A 22802-nucleotide genomic window follows, 5' to 3' on the forward strand; every position below is an offset into this window, starting at 1 on the left:
TATGCCGGAAGAATCCTGATCAGGATTATCCCCATGCATTCTGAATGGAGAGAAATCCGTTCAGGATGCATCAGGATGCATCAGGATGCCTTCAGTTCCGGACCGGAACGTTTTTTGGCCGGAGAAAATACCGCAGCATGCTGCGCTTTTTGCTCCGGCCAAAAATCCTGAACACTTGCCGCAAGGCCGGATCTGGAATTAATGCCCATTGAAAGGCATTAATCCGGATCCGGCCTTAAGCTAAACGTCGTTTCGGCGCATTACCGGATCCGACGTTTAGCTTTTTCTGAATGGTTACCATGGCTGCAAGGACGCTAAAGTCCTGTTTGCCATGGTAAAGTGTAGTGGGGAGCAGTATACTTACCGTCCGTGCGGCTCCTGGGGCGCTTCAGAGTGACGTCAGGGCGCCCCACGCGCATGGATGACGTGATCGCATGGATCACGTCATCCATGCGCATGTGGCGCTCTGACGTCATTCTGGAGCGCCCCGGGAGCCGCACGGACTGTAAGTATACTGCTCCCCCGCTCCCCACTACTACTACGGCAACCAGGACTTTAATAGCGTCCTGGCTGCCATAGTAACACTATGGCTGCCATAGGCTGCCATAGTAACACTTGCGGGCACCTCCGGCAAATGGAGTACACGACGGATCCGGACAACGCAAGTGTGAAAGAGGCCTTATACCGTATAGTTCAAGGAAGGTAAAATGCACATTTTCCCTAGGGAAATGCGTCCTGCCATTGAAACATATAGTTTTTTCCATACCTCTATTTTCTTCCTAATTTCCTGTATTTTAGGAAGCACATTTAGCTGAACATAATCCTTGGAATTAGGGGTTATCTGAATTCCTAAATATTTTACGGGTTCATCTGGTCTCTTAATTTCCAATGACCCTGGTATTAAGTTATTCAAGGGATCAACCAGGATGCAGGCCAATTTAGACCAATTAATGTTTAGTCAAGCATATTTACTATAATCGTCAAATATCTGGAAGATCCTAGCAAGTGATCCATGGAAACCCACAAACAGCATGATATCATCTGGATATAAAGCAATTTTTTCTTCATGAGATCCAAACCTAAAACCCACAATTTCTTTATCTTGTCTAATCATATCCGCTAAGGGTTCCATGACTATAGCAAATAGGAGGGGGGAGAGGGGGCATCCTTGTCTAACCCCCCTACCAATAGCTATGTTGTCCGAATATTCTCCATTCAAAATCACCCTTGCAGAGATTTCGGTATATGGCAGCTTGATCCATCACCCAGATTATTAATTGCCAGCAGGGAGGGGGTATGGGGGGGGTACGAGGGACGCCGGGAGAGGAGAGAAAAAAAATGACAAAAAAAAAGGCAGCTGAGGAATTGCCCCTTGCCCACCCCAAGCCTCCCTCCCCTACTGAATGACCCAGAGTAGCATCTAGCCCTGGCTCTCTTCCTTAGTATTACTTCATCCCTGCCCCTCCTCAGCCCGTTGCACCTCAGCTCTTTATTTTTTCTTTAATCCATTCTTCCACCGCCCCTGCGGTCTCAAAAAACCAAGTTCTATTCTCCCATTCTATTCGTAACTTAGCTGGAAACATCATGGAGTACTTTACATTATTTAGACTCAGTTTTTTTTTTCATCAATAAAGCGGCTACTTTCCTTTACCGTCTCCCTTGCATAGTCCGGAAACAACATTACTGCTGTACCTGAATACTCCAACCTTCCTTTCTTCCTGGACCTACGTGCTATCTCCTCCTTATCCCTGACCGATAATAAGTTAATCACTATCGGTCGTGGTTTTGTTCCGGGGTTGAGGGGGGTGGCTTTGCCGGCAATCTGTATGCCCGTTCCACAAAATTTTTATGATCTGAAATATCTTGGCCCAGTTGTTCCATCAGCCAGATTTGTATAAAGCGACAAAGATCTCTTCCTTCCACCCCCTTCGGGATCCCTAAACATCTCAGATTTGCACTTCTGGACCTATTGTCTAAATCTAGTATTTTATTTTTTTATTCCTTATTCTCTTCCTTTAGGGTGTTTTTCTCTTTAACTGTTATCTGTAGGAGATCCTCCGAGTCCGATATTCTTTTCTCTACTTCTGTCATCCTGTCTTTATATTTTTGTAAATCCGCTCTAAGAAGCCTAAAAACGTCCTTAATATTTCCAATCTGGAAAGAGAGGTCTTTTATTGCCAAACTACAGTTCTTTATTTCTTGAAATATATCTTGCAGACTGGGCATCTGCTCCCCTTTATCGGGGTTCTTTTCTTCGACCTCTTTCAACTGTTCGACCTCTTTCAACTGCTACTTCTCTCCCCATACCGGAAATCCTCTCTAGGTGTTTTCAAATTGACATTCTCCAACGAACTGAAGGATTCCCCCTCAGGGTCCTGGGGTGTATCATCTTTTTTCTTCCTGGGGGGACTAGTCTGTCCGCGCATATTAGTCAACAGTAGTTGCTTAGACTTTTCTGCTTTGGGGAAATTGAGGTGTTCAACTCCGTTTGGCCCCTCCCCTTTTTCCCTATTCCCTGTCTGGCCATCTCTGTATTCTGTACTTAAGCCTAGTCTGAAAAAAACGGCCAAAACTGCAGTGGCCTACATGGGAAATCCTCCCAACCCCCCGAATGAATGCCTAAATAGCCTGGCAGGCAATGGTGTTAGTCAGGTTAATACAGTTAGATCAATTTTCCCCGGCCCGCCGCTCTTTTATTCCTCTACAACTCCTTATACCGGCCTTTTGTGACCGGCAATCCACCAATTTCATGCAGTTGACCGTTAAATGTATATACTCAATTAAAAGAATACTCTTTTCAGTTATTAGGAGATCCTCTCAGACCCTTACTGAGTATCCAGACCCTTGCCAGATGGGACACCCTAAGAATATCAACAAAATGCATTTTGCGCTATACATATTTATTCATATGATTCATTATGAGAGCTTTAATTCCGGCATCAAGAGACTTACAAGGAGAAGACTATACGCCATATACAAAAGTGGAAGAAGATAACCGTTTTGGTAACGAGGGCTCACCTGGTATTAATACTCCTCGCATCCTAAGCATGAATCATACCCCTTGACCAACCAGTGTGTTCTTTGAAAACAACAACGTTGGGCTTGCTTGGATTCCCACTTCTAAAGGCATCTGAGTTGAATTAGGCTACGTTTAGTAAAATGCTTCTGGAGAAACACCTTTGTACGTGACATGAAGCACGCTGCTCTGTTAAAGGTCGGGTGCAACTCTCTTGTGCAGATAACGATGGCAAGGGAATTTGAAAGTACAGCTATAAGGGATCACGTGGAATTTGAAGACAGAACATCCCCCACCTAAAGAAAGAACCATACCGCTACACCAACAAGACGACTCTCGGTTACCGTCTTGAAGAGGATACAATTTTTCTGGCTTTTGTAAAGTAACAAATGCCACAAGAGGCAGGCTTGAAAGTGGGTAAGCAAATGTAGACAGGACAGAAAAGGTGGGGGCTCATCCGGGACCTCTCGCACCCAAAGCGAGAATCATACCCCTAGACCAACGAGCCAAAGACATGGGTTTGGACTTTCTTTAGCTTTTCACCACTCTAACTTCACTGAGATGGAGAGCTTGCTTGGTACCTACAATGGCAACTACTTAAGAGAAGCAATACAGGATTAACTCTAAGGGGAGGTTTTGAAAGAGCAGCTTCTTCCGGCACTTCAGGTCCAGACCGTTTGCACCCTAAGGCCCCTTTCACACGGGCGAGTATTCCGCGCGGATGTGATGCGTGAGGTAAACGTATTGCACCCGCACTGAATACCGACCCATTCATTTCTATGGGGCCGTTCACATGAGCGGTGATTTTCACGCATATCTTGTGCGGTGCGTGAAAATCACAGCATGCTCTATATTCTGCGTTTTTCACGCAACGCAGGCCCCATAGAAGTGAATGGGGTTGCGTGAAAAACGCAAGCATCCGCAAGCAAGTGCGGATGCGGTGTGATTTTCACGCATGGTTCTTAGGTGACAGTCTATTCACTGTATTATTTTCCCTTATAACATGGTTATGAGGGAAAATAATAGCATTCTGAATACAGAATGCTTAGTAGGTGATCAATTGAGGGTTAAAAAAAATTAAAAAAATTAACTCACCTTCTCTTGTTCGCGTAGTTCCCGGTCTCTTCTTTACTTCTTTTTTTTTTTTTTACAACAATTTTTATTGAAAAGGTTTTCATAAAAAATAGGTTACAGAATGAATGAATGACAATCACATGTACATGTTTGAAACAAGTAAAATTAAGGCAAATGTGAAGCTTCTAAAGAATTAGAAGTTATTACGCAGCATATGACAGAGAATATTAAACCATGTAAAGGGAAAAAGCTTGTCAGGTACATATATAAAGAGATAAGTACTTGTGTAGAAGACATATAGCAATGAGAAAAGACTTATAGTCTAATGGAAGCACTAGGAGGTAGTTTACAACTACTATGATTTAACCATATATCCCATCTCTTTAGGAATGAAGACTTCATATTCCTAGAAGATGCCCACAAACCTTCATATAAGCAGCTATTATCTAGAGATCTGAAAATTCGATTAATATTAGGGAGCTTCCCAGATTTCCAACAAGCAGCAATTTTTAGTCGGGTTGTAAATATTAAGTGGCTGGCTATAGACCTAAAGTGACAGGGAAGGTCTAACGATGAGATGAACTTAAATATTGAATCCCATAGATCTTTAACTCTCGGACAGTCCCACCACAAATGTAAAAATGAACCAGGAGCTTGGCCACATCTCCAGCACTCTGGAGAAATCTCAGGGAAAATCCAATTTAAGTATGTAGGGGTTCTATACCATCTATATAATATTTTCCTTGCCCCTTCTAAATGGTCAGAGCATTTAGACAGTTTGGATACGGAGGTAAAGGCTTCTATCCAATCTGAGTCCGTGAGGACAGAGCCCAACTCAGAATTCGAAAGATCCAAAGTATGTTGTAAGGGGTTTATGCTTGATTCTTTCAAGAGTTGATAGCCCTTAGTGATGCCTTTATCCAGGTTTTGGGACATATGTATCCATTTTAGAAGTGCTTGGTTATTGGTGTTAAAGTTAAAAACTCTTGGAGATTTTAGTAAGTGTCTTATCCTTAGATATTTATAGAAATCTGAGTTGGGGATATTAAAGTCTCTATGTAATTGAGCAAATTCAACAAAGATACCATCCTTCCATAGTTGTTTAACATCAGTAATGCCTGAATCTACCCAATTATTTAACCGTAAGTCTGGGATGGCTAATTCACAGATTTTCAGAGGCACAGAGGATAATGAGGTAGGAATTAGCTTATCTATTCTAGCAATGGAGTACCAGGTGTTAAGTATTGCAGTCAAAGTTGATAATGGAGAGTTATTTTTGATACCAAAGGCCGCTGTAGCGGAAAGACATAAATTTATGTCATAAGATCCCATAAAACTTTTTTCTAATGAAACCCATTTTTTTGAGGTGTCGTCTTTAATCAAATATCTCAATTGGTCGAGTATAGATGAGGCATGATAATGTTTAATAGAAGGAACATTGAGACCTCCTGTTTTGAGTGGTTTGCTAAGGATAAGTGCTTTCACTCTGGGTTTAAATTTTACTCAAATGTGGCGGTTAATTAAGGATTGTAGCTTGGTTAAATATCCAGTGGGTATGGAAATTGGAATATTGCGGAACATGTAAATAATTTTGGAAAGAATGACCATTTTCAATGCAGCTATTCTTCCTAGCCATGAGAGAGAGTCCATCCTTAGGTTATTTAAAGAGTCATTAATTTTATTATATAACGGCCAGAAGTTAACCTTGAATAGTTTGTTGGTAGGGAAAGCAAGTTGAATGCCCAAATATGTCAAAGACTCCTACTAGTATCCCTTTAATAAGCGGGGAGGATCTAATATGTTCAGCAAAGGGTTCCATTGCAAAAGCAAATATCAAGGGTGACATAGGGCAGCCTTGTCTGGTTCCATTCTTGATATTGAATGGGGCAGAGAGAAAACTAGACGAATATATAGAGGCACTGGGATTAGAGTATAAGGACATAACTGCAGATAGGAAGAATTCCCCAAATCCAAACTTTTTTAAAGTTGCATAAATATAATCCCAATGTATTCTATCGAACGCCTTCTCCGCATCCAAGGAAAGAAGCAGAGAAGGCGTCCGGGTGGCATATGCCACATCTAATAGATCTATAAACCTTCTAGTACCGTCTGATGATTGTCTGTTGGGAACAAATCCAATTTGGTCATTGGAAATTAAAGAAGGCAGAATGCTAGATAACCTTTTTGCCAGTATTTTCGCAAAAATCTCTATATCGGAATTTAAAAGTGATATGGGTCTGAAGTTAGCCGGTTTATCTGCAGGTTTACCAGGTTTTGGAAGGGTAATGATCAGTGCGTTTAACATGTCTTTTGGAATTGATTTTTGTGCTGCTATTAAGTTAAAGGTTCTATTCAGGAAGGGGTTTAAAATGTGTGAGAAGTTCTTGTAATATTCATTTGTAAGTCCGTCTGGGCCAGGGGATTTATTATTTTTGAGGGAATGGATTGCCTCAGAAATTTCTGAATGTGTAATTTTAGAATTAAGGGTTTGATTTTGGTTTGGCGTTAGGGACGGGAGGGAGATGCCACTAAGGAAGTCATTGATATATTCAGTAGTAGGTTGGACAGTGTCAGTTGAACTTTCTAAATTGTACACATTTGCGTAATAGTTGGCAAATTCCTCTGCTATATGTTTGGGATTAAACAGTTTTTTGCCTTGAATATCATGTAGAAAGGGTATTCTTGTCTTGACGTCTCTTTTTTTAACTCTACACTGCGTGTAGAATTATTAGGCAAATGAGTATTTTGACCACATCATCCTCTTTATGCATGTTGTCTTACTCCAAGCTGTATAGGCTCGAAAGCCTACTACCAATTAAGCATATTAGGTGATGTGCATCTCTGTAATGAGAAGGGGTGTGGTCTAATGACATCAACACCCTATATTAGGTGTGCATAATTATTAGGCAACTTCCTTTCCTTTGGCAAAATGGGTCAAAAGAAGGACTTGACAGGCTCAGAAAAGTCAAAAAATAGTGAGATATCTTGCAGAGGGATGCAGCACTCTTAAAATTGCAAAGCTTCTGAAGCGTGATCATCGAACAATCAAGCTTTTCATTCAAAATAGTCAACAGGGTCGCAAGAAGCGTGTGGAAAAACCAAGGTGCAAAATAACTGCCCATGAACTGAGAAAAGTCAAGTGTGCAGCTGCCAAGATGCCACTTGCCACCAGTTTGGCCATATTTCAGCGCTGCAACATCACTGGAGTGCCCAAAAGCACAAGGTGTGCAATACTCAGAGACATGTCCAAGGTAAGAAAGGCTGAAAGACGACCACCACTGAACAAGACACACAAGCTGAAATGTCAAGACTGGGCCAAGAAATATCTCAAGACTGATTTTTCTAAGGTTTTATGGACTGATGAAATGAGAGTGAGTCTTGATGGGCCAGATGGATGGGCCCGTGGCTGGATTGGTAAAGGGCAGAGAGCTCCAGTCCGACTCAGACGCCAGCAAGGTGGAGTACTGGTTTGGGCTGGTATCATCAAAGATGAGCTTGTGGGGCCTTTTCGGGTTGAGGATGGAGTCAAGCTCAACTCCCAGTCCTACTGCCAGTTTCTGGAAGACACCTTCTTCAAGCAGTGGTACAGGAAGAAGTCTGCATCCTTCAAGAAAAACATGATTTTCATGCAGGACAATGCTCCATCACACGCGTCCAAGTACTCCACAGCGTGGCTGGCAAGAAAGGGTATAAAAGAAGAAAATCTAATGACATGGCCTCCTTGTTCACCTGATCTGAACCCCATTGAGACCCTGTGGTCCATCATCAAATGTGAGATTTACAAGGAGGGAAAACAGTACACCTCTCTGAACAGTGTCTGGGAGGCTGTGGTTGCTGCTGCACGCAATGTTGATGGTGAACAGATCAAAACACTGACAGAATCCATGGATGGCAGGCTTTTGAGTGTCCTTGCAAAGAAAGGTGGCTATATTGGTCACTGATTTGTTTTTCAGATAAAGAGAGGTGAAGCACTGGATCTGGAGCAGATTATGGTAGAGGTGCTCTCAGTAAAAAGGAATCACCCTTCCTTTGATAAAATGTGCAAATGAAAAAAGATACTGGGCACTCTCTAGAATACAAGGAACCTCACAATTTATTATCAATAAGACATATAATCATATAGACAGTTCATTTAATACCATTAAAACACCCTAACATAAAATCCATATAAATATACTAAAATATGGATATAAAACTAGATTCCTAATAGTCTAAAAATATATATAGGAATAAGATCGCCTCTGATTGTTCGGGGATAAAAAGTCTTTGTAAATAAATGTTCCTCCAACTTTGAGTTTGGATATACTGTAGAAATATTCTTTAGGGTATTGATAGCCCAAATATAACTTCTCCTCCACAAATGAAATGAAATCTCAGTTTTTCAATACAGTGATTTAGTTGTGCGGCGTCCCGCTATTACTCACTGTTCAGTTGAAATGCTTTATTCCGCTGCTATGCCGGTACTTTGAGTTCAGGGATATCACATATGAGTTTCGTTCCCCTCTCTGTCTCGTAGGCGCCGCTCTATCAGTAGAAGAGCCAGCGCTCGATGGATATTGCAGGCTCCTTTTTCTGCGCTGGATTTGATTTGTGTATGAGGGTATGATACTCCTCAGAAAAGTCCTTTTGGAGTGCGCATAAGGTCTGCAGTGAGACACAGTTAATCCGGGTATCTGTGATACTTTAGCACGGAAAATCAATGTCCATCAGGGGGGATCCTAGGATCCTAGGATCCCCCCTGATGGACATTGATTTTCCGTGCTAAAGTATCACAGATACCCGGATTAACTGTGTCTCACTGCAGACCTTATGCGCACTCCAAAAGGACTTTTCTGAGGAGTATCATACCCTCATCCACAAATCAAATCCAGCGCAGAAAAAGGAGCCTGCAATATCCATCGAGCGCCGGCTCTTCTACTGATAGAGCGGCGCCTACGAGACAGAGAGGGGAACGAAACTCATATGTGATATCCCTAAACTCAAAGTACCGGCATAGCAGCGGAATAAAGCATTTCAACTGAACAGTGAGTAATAGCGGGACGCCGCACAACTAAATCACTGTATTGAAAAACTGAGATTTCATTTCATTTGTGGAGGAGAAGTTATATTTGGGCTATCAATACCCTAAAGAATATTTCTACAGTATATCCAAACTCAAAGTTGGAGGAACATTTATTTACAAAGACTTTTTATCCCCGAACAATCAGAGGCGATCTTATTCCTATATATATTTTTAGACTATTAGGAATCTAGTTTTATATCCATATTTTAGTATATTTATATGGATTTTATGTTATGGTGTTTTAATGGTATTAAATGAACTGTCTATATGATTATATGTCTTATTGATAATAAATTGTGAGGTTCCTTGTATTCTAGAGAGTGCCCAGTATCTTTTTTCATTCACTGATTTGTTTTTGTTTTGTTTTTGAATGTCAGAAATGTATATTTGTGAATGTTGAGATGTTATATTGGTTTCACTGGTAAAAATAAATAATTGAAATGGGTATATATTTGTTTTTTGTTAAGTTGCCTAATAATTATGCACAGTAATAGTCACCTGCACACACAGATATCCCCCTAAAATAGCTAAAACTAAAAACAAACTAAAAAGTACTTCCAAAAATATTCAGCTTTGATATTAATGAGTTTTTTTGGGTTCATTGAGAACATGGTTGTTGCTCAATAATAAAATTAATCCTCAAAAATACAACTTGCCTAATAATTCTGCACTTCCTGTATTTGCTAAGATAGATTTTTGAAGCTTTGTTACCTTGTGAATAGTGGTCTGATTTAATTTTACGAAGATGGAACTCATGTTTTTCATGAAGGTGAAGATAGAGGTGATGTCTGGCTGTTTTAAATTTGCTGAAAATTTTTGGATCTAGAGAAGATTTAGAAGATTCCTCTAGGGACTTAATGTCAGCTAGTAATGTATCCAAGGTTTTCCTTCAATTTTTTTTCTGGATAGCCGCATGTTTTAGCAGTACCCCTCTAATAAATGCCTTGTGCGCGCTCCATAATGTGGTGTCTGATATCAAATTATTATCATTAGTCATAAAATATTCTTTTAGTGAGTTTTCTACATCCGTACGTATAGAGGAATTTTGGAGCAAGGAGTTATTAAGTCTCCATGGGGAGTATACTCTATTGTTATACATGTCATCTAATGTGAGAGTTATAAACGCATGATCAGACCATGTGATATTGGAAATAGATACATCTAACACTTTTTGAAGAAGCCACTTATCTGAAATAAAAAGATCAATTCTAGAGTATGTACTATGTGGATGTGAGAAAAAAGTTAAATTTTTTTCATTTGCGTGATGGACCCTCCAAATATCAAGAAGCTCTTCCTGAAATAAAAAGTCTTGAAGGTGCGAGTTTTTATGAGAAGGGGGAGGGGCTGGAAGCCTATCAATTGAAGAATCAGGGCACATATTAAAGTCACCACAGATCAATAAGGATCCCTGTTTGGAGTCCTGAGCCAATTTAATGGTGCGCTTGATGAAATTTATCTGATCAGAGTTGGGAGCATAAAGATTCACTATTGTGTATCTAGAGTTGTTTATGTCACATATAATGATAATATATCTACCCTCTTTGTCTGATATTATATTATGACATTGAGAGGCAATAGTGTTTTTAAAGCCTATAATCACACCCTTCTTTTTTTTTGTAGCTGGAGAAAAAAAAATGTGCGGAAAGGAGGGGTGACAAAATCTGTAAGAGTCTTCCTATCACGGTCGGCGTGGCTATCACATACGTGACACAGAGGGAGGGAACGAGGAAGGCCCTGACCAAGTGAGAGGGAAGATGGTGACCCCTGACTCACCTGGCGGCTGGCACCTGGCTGCCCTGACGTCCCTAGACGGGTTCCTCACCCGTACGCCGATCACGTGCCTAAAGCCCTGGCTTTCCCTGAGCTGAGCCCTAGGTAGTGAACAGGGCGATGGGAACACTAGTCCGCACCACTAACTCTAAGGGAAAACACCAAGGGGAGGACAGACAACACAGACTCAACATATATTCCCAGGTGGGCGACAACAGGAGGCAACAATAAACCAAACAGGGATCCGGAGGGTAGCACACAGGAACAACAACCAGGATTAACCACTCCAGTGGGTCAGTATAGATGTCCAGGCAGGAAGCTCTATAACTGGCAACTAGAGAAGTGTGAGGGGAGAATATAAGGAGGTAGGGAGTGGCAGACAAGAAACAGCTGAGGAGGAGAAGCTACGGATCCCTGAGAGAGACAAAAAGGATAGCAAGGCAAACACAGAAAACAATAACTAAGAAACACCGTGATCTTTAGATATAGAGCGCGCAGCCACCCGCTGCGATTTGCTGCGACTTCCTGACCCCGGGTATAACGGAGTCAGACGTGGCTCTTGATACCCTCGTGACACTTCCTCATTAAGGTGAGACTCTTGAATGCAAATAATGTCAGCTCTCTGTCTTCTCACCTCATTCCAGCATGTGGATCGCTTGAAAGGGCTATTGAGACCCTTAACATTTGCTGAGAAGATCTTTATACCAATACTGGCCATTTTAAAGCTTCATAACAACCTGCTAGAGTTTCTAACCTGAATAAATAAAAAAAAAACAAGTACTAAAGAATGAAGTACCCAGATGTTACCGTGTGATAATTGAGGGGACCGTGGAATTGTACCTTTGTTTTCAGGTATTTGATGAGATAGGGGTAGATCCCTTATATGTAACCTTATAAAATAATAAATTAAAACATAAAAAATAAAGTAAGTAATAAATAACAATAACATAATAAGGGTCTAACAATAACCACAAAACTGTGATGTCTATCACTTAGTATGAGAGGCGTAAAGGAAACAGTGGATTAGGGAATATGAACACTAAGATGGAATATGTGTTCTGAGAGGTAGAGCAGCAGGGTGTGGAACCCTGTAAGACTTGTAGAACATAGCAATAAGCTTAAAAAACTATAGTTACTGTCCCGAATGGAGGTCATGGAGGGTTTCTTCCTACTTTGGTCCTGTCACAGTTGTTACCTCTGACTGTGAACTTCCGTCCTTGCTTGTTCGGCGCTCCTCGCTGAAGTTTTGTTCCTGTGTGTTATTTGTGGTTCTTTATGTGTTAACTCCCCTGTGTGCCTATTTGGAGTTAATCCTCTGTCTGCTCCATGGGTGTGGCTTCTCTGCTGCACCCACGGAACCTGTATATAAGGCTGAGGTTTCCTCAGTTCTGTGTCAGCTCTCCTGGTGTGTGTTGTCTTGTCCTGCTCCTGGTTTGTACTCTCTCTCCCATGCTGCTGACCCATGGGATCCGTGTCTGTCTGTGCTCTGTGGGTTTCCCTACTTGTTCATTTACGTCCTTTCCCGTCCTCTTTCCTGTCTTTCTGTTATCTGTTCTGCCAGTTATGTTTTAGTTACTTTGTGTGTATTCATATGTCTCGGTTCAGCAAGCGCCTAGCTGCAGAGTGCTACGCGCAAGGCCACGCAGTATACCACTGGTGGAGCAAGTCCTTCTCTGCTCATTGTCACTTCTGCTCCCTTGCGTGAACTCCTGCTTGTATTATTAGTTGCCCTGTTTTGTATTTGCCTGTCTGTTATGTTTGCCTATGTGCCGTCGGTACCTTCTGGTACCTGTTGTCCATTCGTTCCTGCTGTCACTGTCTAGTTCACGCTCCAGAGTGGACCCTGGCAACTTCCTGCGGCAAAGTCTAACCCTACCATCTAGGGCTCTAGTGAATACCAGGAGTTGCTTAGTCACGCCCCTCTGGAGTATTACTAGACAGTGGCGCAGTGGGGGTTGTCTCCCACTGTGCTGACGGTACATAGAGCTCTTGTTTTGTCTGTGCTGCCTTCCCTGGTTTTTGTTTGTGCAATAAACTCTTGTGTGTCTATCTGATTTCCGTTTGTTTATTGCTTGACGACGCGGTGGTCTCTCCTGGGACCTCCAACTCGTGACAGAATGAACAAGTGAACTTTCACAGAGTTTTTTTTTGTTCTGTTTTCTGCTTATCTGTGGTGTGTGTGTGCATTCTGTATTTCCCTCTTTATGGTGCCTTTAGGTATCGGATTTGGTTGCCTTGATTTACTGGCTGCAGTGTTTTCCGTGTATGCTGGTTGCCAGGGGCGACGTCCGGTGTAGCCTTTTAGCTTGCAGTTCTGCCTACGGCCGTGTTTTCCTTTATCGGCGCAGGTATCTGCTTCTGGTCCTGGCCTCCGGAAGGGGGTGTCAGCATGTCTTACCAATCAGTTCTTGGCAGACATGCCATTCTCCGGAGGGAGAATGGAGGGGGAGGTGTTAGCACACTGCAGTTCACCATGACTTTTGTGGCCGTGTAGGCTGGCTGCATTCCTCTTGGCGTACTGGCTGCGTTTACCGTGTAGGCTGGTTGCTAGGGGCTGCGTGCTGGCTGCGGTCGTCTTATGTGTTCTGCTTGTGTACCTCTGTACCCCTTTGATTCTGATTTTCTTTGTATTCCTGTCTGGTTTCTGTTCCTGGTCCCTATCCTCCGGAAGGGGGTGTCTGCATGTCTGGCCAATCAGTTCTTGGCAGACATGTCATTCTCCGGAGGGAGAGTGGAGGGGGAGGTAACTTCTTGGTGCGGTTCATTTGACGTGTATGCCGTGTTGGCTGGCTATCTTCCCCTGGCGTACTGGCTGCGGACCTTCCGTGTAGGCTGGTTTTCAGGGGTTGGGCTGGTTGCGGTCGTCGTGTGTGTTCCTGCCATTGTACCTCGTCACCCCTTTGATTTCTGTCCCCTTGCCTGGTTCTGTTTAGTTTGTTGCCCCACTTCTTCCCCTTTCTGTTTGGGAGGAGAGGGGGGCCTTTGAGGGGTGGGAGTGTCACAGTCGTTACCTCTGACTGTGACCTTCTGTCCTTGCTCGTTCGGCGCTCCTCGCTGAAGTTTTGTTCCTGTGTGTTATTTGTGGTTCTTTATGGGTTAACTCCCCTGTGTGCCTATTAGGAGTTAATCCTCTGTCTGCTCCATGGGTGTGGCTTCTCTGCTGCACCCACGGAACCTGTATATAAGGCTGAGGTTTCCTCAGTTCTGTGTCAGCTCTCCTGGTGTGTGTTGTCTTGTCCTGCTCCTGGTTTGTACTCTATCTCCCATGCTGCTGACCCATGGGATCCGTGTCTGTCTGTCTGTGCTCTGTGGGTTTCCCTACTTGTTCATTTACGTCCTTTCCCGTCCTCTTTCCTGTCTTTCTGTTATCTGTTCTGCCAGTTATGTTTTAGTTACTTTGTGTGTATTCATATGTCTCGGTTCAGCAAGCGCCTAGCTGCAGAGTGCTATGCGCAAGGCCACGCAGTATACCACTGGTGGAGCAAGTCCTTCTCTGCTCATTGTCACTTCTGCTCCCTTGCGTGAACGCCTGCTTGTATTATTAGTTGCCCTGTTTTGTGTTTGCCTGTCTGTTATGTTTGCCTATGTGCCGTCGGTACTTTCTGGTACCTGTTGTCCATTCGTTCCTGCTGTCACTGTCTAGTTCACGCTCCAGAGTGGACCCTGGCAACTTCCTGCGGCAAAGTCTAACCCTACCATCTAGGGCTCTAGTGAATACCAGGAGTTGCTTAGTCACGCCCCTCTGGAGTATTACTAGACAGTGGCGCAGTGGGGGTTTTCTCCCACTGTGCTGACGGTACATAGAGCTCTTGTTTTGTCTGTGCTGCCGTCCCTGGTTTTTGTTTGTGCAATAAACTCTTGTGTGTCTATCTGATTTCCGTTTGTTTATTGCTTGACGACGCGGTGGTCTCTCCTGGGACCTCCAACTCGTGACAGGGTCCACTCTGGTGTTAGGTTGAGATGCTTTCTATCAGGAGAGGATCTATTGGAAGGAAAGTTCATTGCTTTACTTTTTAATGATGAACTACCAGCTATGACCTGTGGTGACGTCAGATCACATGCTCCAATCACATGGTCCATCACCACGGTGATGGACCATGTGATTGGAGCATGTGATCTGACGTCACCAAAACTCCTTTAGCTCACAGCTCATCATTAAAGAAGTAAAGAAGAGACCGGGAACTACGCGAACAAGAGGAGAAGGTGAGTTTATTTTTTTTTATTTTTTTAACCCTCAATTGATCACCTACTAAGCATTCTGTATTCAGAATGCTATTATTTTCCCTTATAACCATGTTATAAGGGAAAATAATAACATCTACACAACACCTAACCCAAGCCCGAACTTCTGTGAAGAAGTTCGGGTTTGGGTACCAAACATGCGTGATTTGTCTCACGCGAGTGCAAAACGCCTTACAATGTTTTGCACTCGCGCGGAAAAATCGCGGGTGTTCCCGCAACGCACACGCACATTTTCCCGCAACGCCCGTGTGAAAGAGGCCTAAGCCAGTATCACCCCCCCAAGACCAATGAGCTAAACTGTGGAAACCGGAAGAAGAAAACTGCTTTCTACACACCACTGTCAGTAATGTGAAGGAAGCTTCTCTGGTAAAGACAATTAACAATGCTTTTCTACAGATAATAAGTGCAAGGGAAAACAAAATTGCACTTTTTAGGGCTCATGCAGGATATGAATCTGGGACCGTTCACACCGAAAGCAAACAATCGCACCTCTAGAGCAATGACCCTACTTTCCCTCACTTTCTCTAGGCTGGTAAGATTTTCTCTCTTTTGTAAACCTCCAAATTCCACAGAGTGTTGGCTTATTATGGAAAAACTGACAATAGGTGTATGCAGGGTATTATTCTCGCTCAGGATGAGAGCAAAGGGCCAAAGACAGCACTTGGAGTTCTTACTATCTTTCCGAGTTTCACCACTCAAAATTCGCTGACATGTGCAGCGCTTGCTTGGTACATACCAAACCAAATACTTGGGAGAAGAATCACAAATGAACCGCAAGGGGGGATTTCAAAAGAAGGGGTTCGAGTGGGATTTGCAGTCGGGACCGCTCGTACCCTGAGAACGAATCACACCCCCTAGCCCAATGAGCCAAGCTGATTATGTCAGCAAAATGCCGCTTGTACAATCCATATTTATTCACATGATTCATTATGAGAGCCTGAACGCTGGTATCAGAGCACTTTCAAGCAGTAGGTTACACGCAACTTATAAAAAGTGCAAGAAGGTAACTGCTTTTGCATCCAGGACTCAACTGGGATGGAAACCCATCCCTTAAAGCATCCAACCAGGGAAGAGGTACCTTTGAAAAGGTGTCTCTATAGAAAAACCTTTGTCGGTGACACGGAGCACACTGCTATAATGAACACGCTGCATTGCTTCAAATAACGATGGCGAGGGAATTACAAAATGACAGGGGGTTAGGGCTCGTCCGTGATTTGAACACAGGACCTCTCGCACCCGAAGCGAGAATCATACCCCTAGACCAACGAGCCTTACCTGCTTAACTGCTTGAGGGACATAAGGTTTTCTTTCATGTGTCAACATGCAAATACCTAAAGAAGAAGGCTTATTTGGAGCACATTGACAACAGGTGGCTACAGAAGAAAACTCTGTTTCTCTACAAGACGAGCAAGGGCTCGTCTGTAATCTCTGGCACGCTGATCCAGTCAAGACCAAGACCCATGCTTTTCTACCGACAGTGATGGCAGGGGAATCCAAAAGCAAGGCATTTCAGGGCTCATCTGGGATTTGAATCCGGGACCTCTCGCACCCTAAGCGAGAATCATACCCCTAAACCAACGAGCCACGGACTGCACCCTCATGCTGCAGAGAGCTTGCTTGGCACACACATAGGCAAGTACATAGTGGAAGCACTACAGATTCACCATCACAGGAGCTTTCAAAATACTAGGCTTGTCCGAGATTTAAACCTAGATCCTCTTAATGCCGACATCAAGAGACTTACAAGGAGAAGACTATACACCACATACAAAAGTGGAAGAAGATAACCGTTTTGGTACCGAGGGCTCGCCTGGTATTAATACTCCTCGCATCCTAAGCTTGAATCATACCCCTTGACCAACCAGTGTGTTCTTTGAAAACAACAACGTTGGGCTTGCTTGGATTGCCACTTCTAAAGGCATCCAAGTTGAATTAGGCTACCCTTAGTAGAATGCTTCCGGAGAAACACCTTTGTACGTGACATGAAGCACGCTGCTCTGATAAAGGTCGGGTGCAACGCTCTTGTGCAGATAACGATGGCAAGGGAATTTGAAAGTACAGCTATAAGGGATCACGTGGAATTTGAAGACAGAAAATCCCCCACCTAAAGAAAGAACCATACCGCTACACCAACAAGACTACTCTCGGTTACCGTCTTGAAGAGGATACCATTTTTCTGGCTTTTGTAAAGTAACAAATGCCACAAGAGGCAGGCTTGAAAGTGGGTAAGCAAATGTAGACAGGACAGAAAAGTTGAGGGCTCGTCCGGGATTTGAACCCGGGACCTCTCGCACCCAAAGCGAGAATCATACCCCTAGACCAACGAGCCAAAGAAATGGGTTTGGACTTTCTTTAGCCTTTCACCACTCTAACTTCACTGAGATGGAGAGCTTGCTTGGCAACTACTTAAGAGAAGCAATACAGGATTAACTCTAAGGGGAGGTTTTGAAAGAGCAGCTTCTTCCGGCACTTCAGGTCCAGACCGTTGGCACCCTAAGCCAGTATCACCCCCCCAAGACCAATGAGCTAAACTGTGGAAACCGGAAGAAGAAAACTGCTTTCGTTTTTAGGGCTGGTTGGGGATTTTAACCTACTCCTTACAGGATCTGAGTTGAATTAAGGTTCTCCGCTACAGGGGTATTTCTCGAGAAACACACCACTGTCAGTAATGTGAAGGAAGCTTCTCTGGTAAAGACAATTAACAATGCTTTTCTACAGATAATGATTGCAAGGGAAAACAAAATTGCACTTTTTAGGGCTCATGCAGGATATGAATCTGGGACCGCTCACACCGAAAGCAAACAATCGCACCTCTAGAGCAATGACCCTACTTTCCCTCACTTTCTCTAGGCTGGTAAGATTTTCTCTCTTTTGTAAACCTCAAAATTCCACAGAGTGTTGGCTTATTATGGAAAAACTGACAATAGGTGTATGCGGGGTATTATTCTCGCTCAGGATGAGAGCAAAGGGCCAAAGACAGCACTTGGAGTTCTTACTATCTTTCCGAGTTTCACCACTCAAAATTCGCTGACATGTGCAGCGCTTGCTTGGTACATACCAAACCAAATACCTGGGAGAAGAATCACAAATGAACCGCAAGGGGGGATTTCAAAAGAAGGGGTTCGAGTGGGATTTGCAGTCGGGACCGCTCGTACCCTGAGAACGAATCACACCCCCTAGCCCAATGAGCCAAGCGAATTATGTCAGCAAAATGCCGCTTGTACAATCCATATTTATTCACATGATTCATTATGAGAGCCTGAACGCTGGTATCAGAGCACTTTGAAGCAGTAGGTTACACGCAACTTATAAAAAGTGCAAGAAGGTAACTGCTTTTGCATCCAGGACTCAACTGGGATGGAAACCCATCCCTTAAAGCATCCAACCAGGGAAGAGGTACCTTTGAAAAGGTGTCTCTATAGAAAAACCTTTGTCGGTGACACGGAGCACACTGCTATGATGAACACGCTGCATTGCTTCAAATAACGATGGCGAGGGAATTACAAAATGACAGGGGGTTAGGGCTCGTCCGTGATTTGAACACGGGACCTCTCGCACCCGCAGCGAGAATCATACCCCTAGACCAACGAGCCTTACCTGCTCAACTGCTTGAGGGACATAAGGTTTTCTTTCATGTGTCAACATGCAAATACCTGAAGAAGAAGGTTTATTTGGAGCACATTGACAACAGGTGGCTACAGAAGAAAACTCTGTTTCTCTACAAGACGAGCAAGGGCTCGTCTGTAATCTCTGGCACGCTGATCCAGTCAAGACCAAGACCCATGTTTTTCTACCGACAGTGATGGCAGGGCAATCCAAAAACAAGGCTTTTCAGGGCTCGTCCGGGATTTGAACCCGGGACCTGTGGAAACCGGAAGAAGAAAACTGCTTTCGTTTTTAGGGCTGGTTGGGGATTTTAACCTTCTCCTTACAGGATCTGAGTTGAATTAAGGTACTCCGCTACAGGGGTATTTCTCGAGAAACACACCACTGTCAGTAATGTGAAGGAAGCTTCTCTGGTAAAGACAATTAACAATGCTTTTCTACAGATAATGATTGCAAGGGAAAACAAAATTGCACTTTTTAGGGCTCATGCAGGATATGAATCTGGGACCGCTCACACCGAAAGCAAACAATCGCACCTCTAGAGCAATGACCCTACTTTCCCTCACTTTCTCTAGGCTGGTAAGATTTTCTCTCTTTTGTAAACCTCCAAATTCCACAGAGTGTTGGCTTATTATGGAAAAACTGACAATAGGTGTATGCGGGGTATTATTCTCGCTCAGGATGAGAACAAAGGGCCAAAGACAGCACTTAGAGTTCTTACTATCTTTCCGAGTTTTACCACTCAAAATTCGCTGACATGTGCAGCGCTTGCTTGGTACATACCAAACCAAATACCTGGGAGAAGAATCACAAATGAACCGCAAGGGGGGATTTCAAAAGAAGGGGTTCGAGTGGGATTTGCAGTCGGGACCGCTCGTACCCTGAGAACGAATCACAACCCCTAGCCCAATGAGCCAAGCTGATTATGTCAGCAAAATGCCGCTTGTACAATCCATATTTATTCACATGATTCATTATGAGAGCCTGAACGCTGGTATCAGAGCACTTTCAAGCAGTAGGTTACACGCAACTTATAAAAAGTGCAAGAAGGTAACTGCTTTTGCATCCAGGACTCAACTGGGATGGAAACCCATCCCTTAAAGCATCCAACCAGGGAAGAGGTACCTTTGAAAAGGTGTCTCTATAGAAAAACCTTTGTCGGTGACACGGAGCACACTGCTATGATGAACACGCTGCATTGCTTCAAATAACGATGGCGAGGGAATTACAAAATGACAGGGGGTTAGGGCTCGTCCGTGATTTGAACACGGGACCTCTCGCACCCGAAGCGAGAATCATACCCCTAGACCAACGAGCCTTACCTGCTCAACTGCTTGAGGGACATAAGGTTTTTTTTCATGTGTCAACATGCAAATACCTGAAGAAGAAGGCTTATTTGGAGCACATTGACAACAGGTGGCTACAGAAGAAAACTCTGTTTCTCTACAAGACGAGCAAGGGCTCGTCTGTAATCTCTGGCACGCTGATCCAGTCAAGACCAAGACCCATGTTTTTCTACCAACAGTGATGGCAGGGGAATCCAAAAACAAGGCTTTTCAGGGGTCGTCCGGGATTTGAACCCGGGACCTCTCGCACCCTAAGCGAGAATCATACCCCTAGAGCAACGAGCCACGGACTGCACCCTCATGCTGCAGAGAGCTTGCTTGGCACCCACATAGGCAAGTACATAGTGGAAGCACTACAGATTCACCATCACAGGAGCTTTCAAAATACTAGGCTTGTCCGAGATTTAAACCTAGATCCTCTTAATGCCGACATCAAGAGACTTACAATGAGAAGACTATACACCACATACAAAAGTGGAAGAAGATAACCGTTTTGGTACCGAGGGCTCGCCTGGTATTAATACTCCTCGCATCCTAAGCTTGAATCATACCCCTTGACCAACCAGTGTGTTCTTTGAAAACAACAACGTTGGGCTTGCTTGGATTCCCACTTCTAAAGGCATCCAAGTTGAATTAGGCTACCCTTAGTAGAATGCTTCCGGAGAAACACCTTTGTACGTGACATGAAGCACGCTGCTCTGATAAAGGTTGGGTGCAACGCTCTTGTGCAGATAACGATGGCAAGGGAATTTGAAAGTACAGCTATAAGGGATCACGTGGAATTTGAAGACAGAACATCCCCCACCTAAAGAAAGAACCATACCGCTACACCAACAAGACTACTCTCGGTTACCGTCTTGAAGAGGATACCATTTTTCTGGCTTTTGTAAAGTAACAAATGCCACAAGAGGCAGGCTTGAAAGTGGGTAAGCAAATGTAGACAGGACAGAAAAGTTGAGGGCTCATCCAGGATTTGAACCCGGGACCTCTTGCACCCAAAGCAAGAATCATACCCCTAGACCAACGAGCCAAAGACATGGGTTTGGACTTTCTTTAGCCTTTCACCACTCTAACTTCACTGAGATGGAGAGCTTGCTTGGCAACTACTTAAGAGAAGCAATACAGGATTAACTCTAAGGGGAGGTTTTGAAAGAGCAGCTTCTTCCGGCACTTCAGGTCCAGACCGTTGGCACCCTAAGCCAGTATCACCCCCCCAAGACCAATGAGCTAAACTGTGGAAACCGGAAGAAGAAAACTGCTTTCGTTTTTAGGGCTGGTTGGGGATTTTAACCTACTCCTTACAGGATATGAGTTGAATTAAGGTACTCCGCTACAGGGGTATTTCTCGAGAAACACACCACTGTCAGTAATGTGAAGGAAGCTTCTCTGGTAAAGACAATTAACAATGCTTTTCTACAGATAATGATTGCAAGGGAAAACAAAATTGCACTTTTTAGGGCTCATGCAGGATATGAATCTGGGACCGCTCACACCGAAAGCAAACAATCGCACCTCTAGAGCAATGACCCTACTTTCCCTCACTTTCTCTAGGCTGGTAAGATTTTCTCTCTTTTGTAAACCTCCAAATTCCACAGAGTGTTGGCTTATTATGGAAAAACTGACAATAGGTGTATGCGGGGTATTATTCTCGCTCAGGATGAGAGCAAAGGGCCAAAGACAGCACTTGGAGTTCTTACTATCTTTCCGAGTTTCACCATTTAAAATTCGCTGACATGTGCAGCGCTTGCTTGGTACATACCAAACCAAATACCTGGGAGAAGAATCACAAATGAACCGCAAGGGGGGATTTCAAAAGAAGGGGTTCGAGTGGGATTTGCAGTCGGGACCGCTCGTACCCTGAGAACGAATCACACCCCCTAGCCCAATGAGCCAAGCTGATTATGTCAGCAAAATGCCGCTTGTACAATCCATATTTATTCACATGATTCATTATGAGAGCCTGAACGCTGGTATCAGAGCACTTTCAAGCAGTAGGTTACACGCAACTTATAAAAAGTGCAAGAAGGTAACTGCTTTTGCATCCAGGACTCAACTGGGATGGAAACCCATCCCTTAAAGCATCCAACCAGGGAAGAGGTACCTTTGAAAAGGTGTCTCTATAGAAAAACCTTTGTCGGTGACACGGAGCACACTGCTATGATGAACACGCTGCATTGCTTTAAATAACGATGGCGAGGGAATTACAAAATGACAGGGGGTTAGGGCTCGTCCGTGATTTGAACACGGGACCTCTCGCACCCGAAGCGAGAATTATACCCCTAGACCAGTGGTGGGAAACCTTTTTTGTCAACTGAGCCAAATATCGCCAAAACCACGATTGGAATTTCTTTCGAGAGCCACATTTTTAAAACCTAAAATATTGCATCAACAGTACCAGTGAGGACTATTAGGCTCATGCACACGACCGTGTGCCCGCAAAAAAGTAGCGCATGCTGAAGTGAATGGGTCCATGATGCGTGCTGCACACGGCCGTGTGCAGCCCGCATCAAGGACCCATTCACTTCAATGGGTCCAGGATCCGGGCGTATGCACTACTTTTTTGCGGTGCGGAGGCACAGCCAGAAGCCCCACGGAAGCACACTGTAGCACTCATATCCCGGATCCTGGACCCATTGAAGTGAATGGGTCCATGATGCGGGCTGCACACGGCCGTGTTCAGCCTGCA

General features: G+C 43.9%; 5 non-coding genes across 5 annotated transcripts; all 5 read right to left on the minus strand.

The window, feature by feature from the left end:
- Positions 1-16363: 16363 nt before the first annotated feature.
- TRNAP-CGG lies at positions 16364-16435 on the minus strand. The gene has a single exon. It is a non-coding gene; the product is annotated as a tRNA-Pro (tRNA).
- Positions 16436-17421: 986 nt separating this feature from the next.
- TRNAP-UGG lies at positions 17422-17493 on the minus strand. The gene has a single exon. It is a non-coding gene; the product is annotated as a tRNA-Pro (tRNA).
- Positions 17494-18685: 1192 nt separating this feature from the next.
- TRNAP-CGG lies at positions 18686-18757 on the minus strand. The gene has a single exon. It is a non-coding gene; the product is annotated as a tRNA-Pro (tRNA).
- A 1259-nt stretch (positions 18758-20016) lies between these two features.
- Positions 20017-20088, minus strand: TRNAP-CGG. Its single transcript has one exon. It is a non-coding gene; the product is annotated as a tRNA-Pro (tRNA).
- A 986-nt stretch (positions 20089-21074) lies between these two features.
- TRNAP-UGG lies at positions 21075-21146 on the minus strand. Its single transcript has one exon. It is a non-coding gene; the product is annotated as a tRNA-Pro (tRNA).
- Positions 21147-22802: the final 1656 nt, after the last annotated feature.

This window comes from Bufo bufo, chromosome 6 (genome assembly GCF_905171765.1).
Source record: "Bufo bufo chromosome 6, aBufBuf1.1, whole genome shotgun sequence".
Lineage (NCBI taxonomy): Eukaryota > Metazoa > Chordata > Amphibia > Anura > Bufonidae > Bufo > Bufo bufo.